Genomic DNA, 6,000 nt, shown 5'->3' with positions numbered 1-6,000 from the left:
GTCTAGCATCTCAAGCATGACTTTCCAAAAATACTAAATCACCTTACATAAATTGGCAATCAAGTATAGTTTAATGAAAATCACTTAACTTATCATTAATCAATCCTAATCATTCAATCTAAAATTAATACTCAATAGTATTAATATTATTATTACCTTTTATGAGACTATGATATTATTATTAAAAGAGAATTACAAGTCGCCTTCATCTCCTCAATCACTTCACACCTCTCTCCTTGATGACTCTCGTGGCTCTATGTAAATCTCTCTCTTTTAATAATACATTACACTCTATTTTATGCACTCATCAAAGAATTGCATATTCCCCTTCAACTGATTAAAGACATGTCATAAGAGATTCCTCTTACACTCCCTTTAATGCATAAGTTACACTATCCTTAACTAAGGCATGCATACCTGTCTTTCATGGCATGAGTTACACTCCTCTAAATGTAATACAATGCATGCATATTACTCCTCCTTTATGACAATAATTTGTTGCTACTCCTATATATGTGTCTAATGTATTCTCACTTAGGAGGATGGAGGTGCATTGTGATACCAACAGTTGGAGAGATTTGAAAGATATTATGGGAGTGAGAGCCTTGGAGAGTAGAGAATTTCTTTTGAAATGATTTTGAAATTCCTAATCTAAATTACTATGTATCTCTAGCTAGTGGAGCTGACCATGAGTGGTGTTGGGAGGAAGTGAAACTTATCTTCCTCAGCTTGCCTTGGATATCTCTCTACTGTTATATTTTGGTATTGTTTATGAGTTGTTATAGCTTGGGGGTTCTAGGTCTCCCTGGATATGGTTGGGAGGAAAACCAGATGGTTTACAATGAGTTGGTAAGGGTATTGAAGCAGGAACATAATTTCATTGGAGCTGGAACGTATTCCCATCTTTTTGGATTTGTGTAAATACACTGCCTGAAATTTTGGTTTATTATTAATATAAAAGTGTTGTAAAACTTTAAAATTCATTGGAAATTGCTACTTGTGAATGTTTATGAGATATTTATAGATTTATTTATGAGCTAACCAATAATAAATGGAGGTTGTAGTTCAGAATGTACATTCAGGCAGATTAAAACAATAATGTGTTGCCAAAGTTTTAAGTTCTTTTTATAATGAATTTTGTCAAGTGCAAGTTGCCACGAGTTGAGTACAATACCGTATTATCATAAACTTGAGTCTTTTTTTTCTCCATGTACAACTATAGATGAATTTTTCACATTAAGTGTTTGACAAAGTGATAAATGAGATAGTAGGAAAGTTTTTGTTGTTGTTGTTTTAATAAATCTCACCTCTAGAATGTTATGTAACGTTTCCACTTAACATCAGGGAGTATCCATGCCATTGGCCATTTAACCCCCCATTTGATTCCAAAATAGTACTTTGCAAAACCCAAATCAAAAATCTGGGCAATTTTACAGATGGTTGTTGTCAATTATATGCTTCTGTTTTCGAGCTTTTGATGAAAAACTAAGATTGTCTAATCCCAGTTTTAAGATGCCAACGTTTGAAGTTTGAATTTCTTAATTTTCTGAGTTGAATAGGTTGAAGAAGAATCTCAAATTCATTGTTTCCAAATGTTTGGAAAAAGGCCTCAATGGTTGTAGATTGCATGCTTCCAAAGTGTTTGTCAAAATGCCTCAATGGCTATAGATTGCATGTTTGCAAAGTGTTTGTCAAAAGACATGAATGGCTGTATTTTTTGTGCATATAAATTGTTAGAGTAAAAGTCCTACTTACCGTGTGCAAAGTTTTTGTTAAAAGACATGAATGGCTACAATTTTTGTGCATATAAATTGTTAGAGTAAAAGTCCTACCTACTGTAGTTTTTATGTACTATAAATTTATGAATAGACTATTTGATGGATATAGGGTCTTATCTCTGAAAGTTTTTTGTATGAATGTGAAAATTAATTTAATAATTTTCTGAAGTGTGAATAGAGAATAGGATTGTTGTTACTTTTATTATCAAAATCTTTACAAAAATGGGGGTGTTGTTGGAAATAATTTTATAATGACTTTCAGTAGGATTTTATGCAAGTGAGCATAATAAGTTTTTTCTGAGTTGCATCTGTTCATGGGGTGCATTCTTGTGCTTCAATGACTCTAGAAAACAACTACTTGTGCTCAATTTATGCAGTTTCATTGTTTTGCATGACACATTCTGAAGAATAATATGCTTGTGAATTAGTAACAGTAGTTGATTTTGTTTCAACATTCGTTATATAATTCTCATGATTGCAGCATTGCCTTAATAATTGGGATTGGGAATTTTAATTGACGAATTTCGAAATGTTGTTGGGTCAATATATTTTCTGATTCTATTTCATAAACATATCATATGTATTGGATTTATTGATGAAGAAAGACATAGTCTTCCCTCAGTTACCCTGCTATAGGTAGGTTAATACGCATACACTTATATGTGATTTTTGTAAAAGTAGTATAATACTTTTGTGGTTATGATATCAAGATTCAATAAATGAAGCTTATTTAGCATAATCTAGGAAATCAAATAGGTTGATCTAGCTTAATGTTCACACATGGAATTATGATAGAATTTATTTCCACTCTTACTTAGAGCTGATGTATAAGTATGAAAATAGCACATGTTATGATCTTTTAAACTTGAGAGGAAATGTGTTTTGGAATTGGTCTTAAGGGAAAGTTATACCTGACTTCTTATGTTATATTCTTACATTGAAATAGTTGAAGGAACATGATTACATGATAGCTAAGTTAGTCATATTATGAGTAAAACAAAAATAAAAATAACAATTGAGTAATAGTATTCACTGTGACCTTTACCTCTATATACTATTGATGGTTGGTCAGGTCAGACCTTACATATGGTATCAGAGCAAGCTTAAAACACTAGGGCCTAATGGGCCAACATGCTTGCTTGTAGGTTGATGCATGAATGGTTATTTTGCATGGATGTTCAATTATTGTGTATGTTGACTTGGAAGCAGATTGGCTACATGTAGTATATTATTATTATTATGTCATTTAGAAACTCATGAAAGAAAAAGAATGGCTTCTTATATTCCTTTATATTTTTGTTAAGACAAATTATAAGAAATATGATAAAGGACTTAAAGATGTGTAGGGAAAGGATGTTCTTGAGAAGTTGGGGTTAAACCCAAGCATGTGAATGGTTTGATTTTCAATGCGTGAGTGAGATATGTGGAGTGGATGTATTGTTTCGTATATGTTTAAGGCATCATTATCAACATGATATGGGCCTACTAACTATCTCTACTAGTTGAAATTGTATCTACCAAGAAAAATATTAGCCTAATCTAAACTATAGCATGATGGCATTGGTGTGTATTATTTGGGAATGTGTGTCAAGTGTAATGCCAATATTCAATTAACATGATGATTGAGTTCGTCATGTTAATTTTGACTCTTTTCTTACCTACAATAGTGGAAACTTAACAAAAACTAACTTGAAGGATGTCACTTTTAACTATGAATGTAGATTCAAGAGTAATGTATGTGCATTAATTTCATGTGTTAAATTATGATTTGGGAATACATTCTTAATGAGTAAGAATGGAATTCCTATGATTTATTTAACATGACTTTGTGTAGTTTGGGTTGACTTTATGCATAAAATGACTTGAAATTACTCAAATACTAGATTGAGGTATGGCCTTCCTAATAAACAAGAGGCTTAAATGACTGGTGCGTGAAGGCTTGTGGAAGCCATTTGAAAGAAAACTTGAAGGTTATGTTTCCCCTAAGTTATGTATGGGTGTAGAATCCATACTAGCATATATATATAGATATAGATATAGATATATGAGTTGATGTATGGGTGTGGAATCCATACTAACATATATCTAGGCTAAGTAATTCTTCTGGATAGAATGAACAAAAATATTTTGATGAAATCTCGGACATGATTAAGGAGGATTGATTATGTGTAATTAAAATAAATGGATAAAGATTCGTAACATGAATTTTCTTGATATTTAAATCCATTATTTTATTTTTATTGCAAATGAAGATACTAAGATTGGTATACTAAACACCATTAGGTGGTTTATAATGTTTGGAATAATTGATTTTGATATATGGAGTCAAGTGTGAACTAGGTATCTATCCTCTAGTATTTTAATTATTTTGTATGTGTTGGATTTAGGTAGAATTAAAATGATTTTCAAATGACTGAAATGTAGAAAAATATTACTGTGATAAGTTGATGAAATATCCTTTCTATTGGCTCAAGATGAATTACATATAGGAAAGCCATAATAATCTCTTTAATTATTTTGTCAGTTGAATATTGGTTGAATTCTATTTAACGAAATTAATTAGAGAAATTATGATGATTTAACTCATGAACTACTCTAAACTATTGCTAGTCAGGTGATTGAGTCAAAATTCATATTGTTTATGAACTTGATGAACTGCTTTCTTGGAATTAGATTAACTTGTAAGTTGTTAGGAGAATACCATGTTTAGAAGATAAACATTTTATGTGGTGAGAACTTTGTTTTATTTGAACTTATAGAAAAACGTATGTGATTAATGAAAAGCTTAGTTGAGTTCTTGTTTTACAAGAAGTGATATTTTTGGAGGGAGAAATTGAAGGAGAGTGAGATCACATTTTGATGAATTGGAATTCTTGCATGATTTAGAAGCCTAAGATGATTGTATTATATGTGGAATGGAAGAGATTGAAGGATTTAGGACTTTTGTTCTTGGATATATAGTTGTATGAGTAGTTAGTAATCCTAAAAAAGGTTATAATCTTTTGAGAGGTAGTAAAAAAAAAAACTTATCCTTAGGCTAGAAATGTTGTTATGATACTAGTCTAAAGCTTATTTAAAATCAACAAGATTCTCCATAATTTGAAAAATGTATAGTTTTCATAACTTTTTTGTTTTGTTTGTGTGTATGTATTGATAGTAAGGAATAAGACGTGAAACCAAATGGATTGATTAATTATTGAATAGAAATTATGAGTGATTTTATTGTGGGAAAACAAGTTGACTTATAGTTATCAAGATATATTCAATAATATAGATATTGTATTTGTATAATTACAAAAGTTGTTCTTGATTACAAGTCACTTTTGAAAAGATATATTTAATTGTTTTTGGAATGAATATCTTCTAACTAAATAATTCATAACAGATTCTCAAGTAAGAGAATTGAATAATAATGAAGATTATGGGAATTAAAGAAATGGTCTATAATACAAAAGTGGGTCAATGAGGACTGTATGGAACCTTAGCTTGTTAGTTTAAAAAGAAAAATGGTGTCTTAAACCTAGAATTGCATTTTTTCTTAAAGATTAAGCGTTTAGTAAAAACTATAGGTAGATCCTAAAGATTTTGATTGCAAGAATGTCTTATGGAATGAAAAGGGGAAACTTGGATTGAGAAGACATAAATTAATTGAGATGTAAGAGTGGGTTTTATATATGACATCATTTTTTGTTGCATAGTTTCATTGGCAATTGTATGTGGATGATTTTATGCTTCTTGTATGCAAATTTGATGTCAGATGGGATGGACCATTATTTTTTTCTTTTACAACCAATGTGTGAGATATTTATAGCTTGGCAAGCTCAACGTACTATAGAACCAAGAAGATGAAACATGTAGGATTCATGTAGACTATGAAAAAGAACATGTAGAATATCGAATTATTATAGATATCTTAATTAGATGTCATATCAATTACATAAAATAGTATTTTGATATGGTACTATAAATTGTATGGTTGGTTTTGATATAGAAATATTTGGCATTTTATATAGAAACATGCCTAATATGGCATGGATATATTTTCTACTTGATTAAGAATGGTATGTTTCGGTTTTCATGGAGTTGCTTCCAATTTAGAAAACATTAAACTATGGTTTGGCATGATGAAAAATATATCAAATAAATATACATAAGGTTAACAGCTTAGTGATAGGAAAACCAAAAATAACTAAGTATATTATGACTGTAGGAAAAACATCGA

Source organism: Pinus tabuliformis, chromosome 9 (assembly GCF_031772625.1).
Source record: "Pinus tabuliformis cultivar Carrire ecotype Pingquan chromosome 9, CPIR1, whole genome shotgun sequence".
Taxonomy (NCBI): Eukaryota; Viridiplantae; Streptophyta; class Pinopsida; order Pinales; family Pinaceae; genus Pinus; species Pinus tabuliformis.
The sequence above is the reverse complement of the archived record's forward strand: the minus strand, read 5'-3'. Positions refer to the sequence as shown.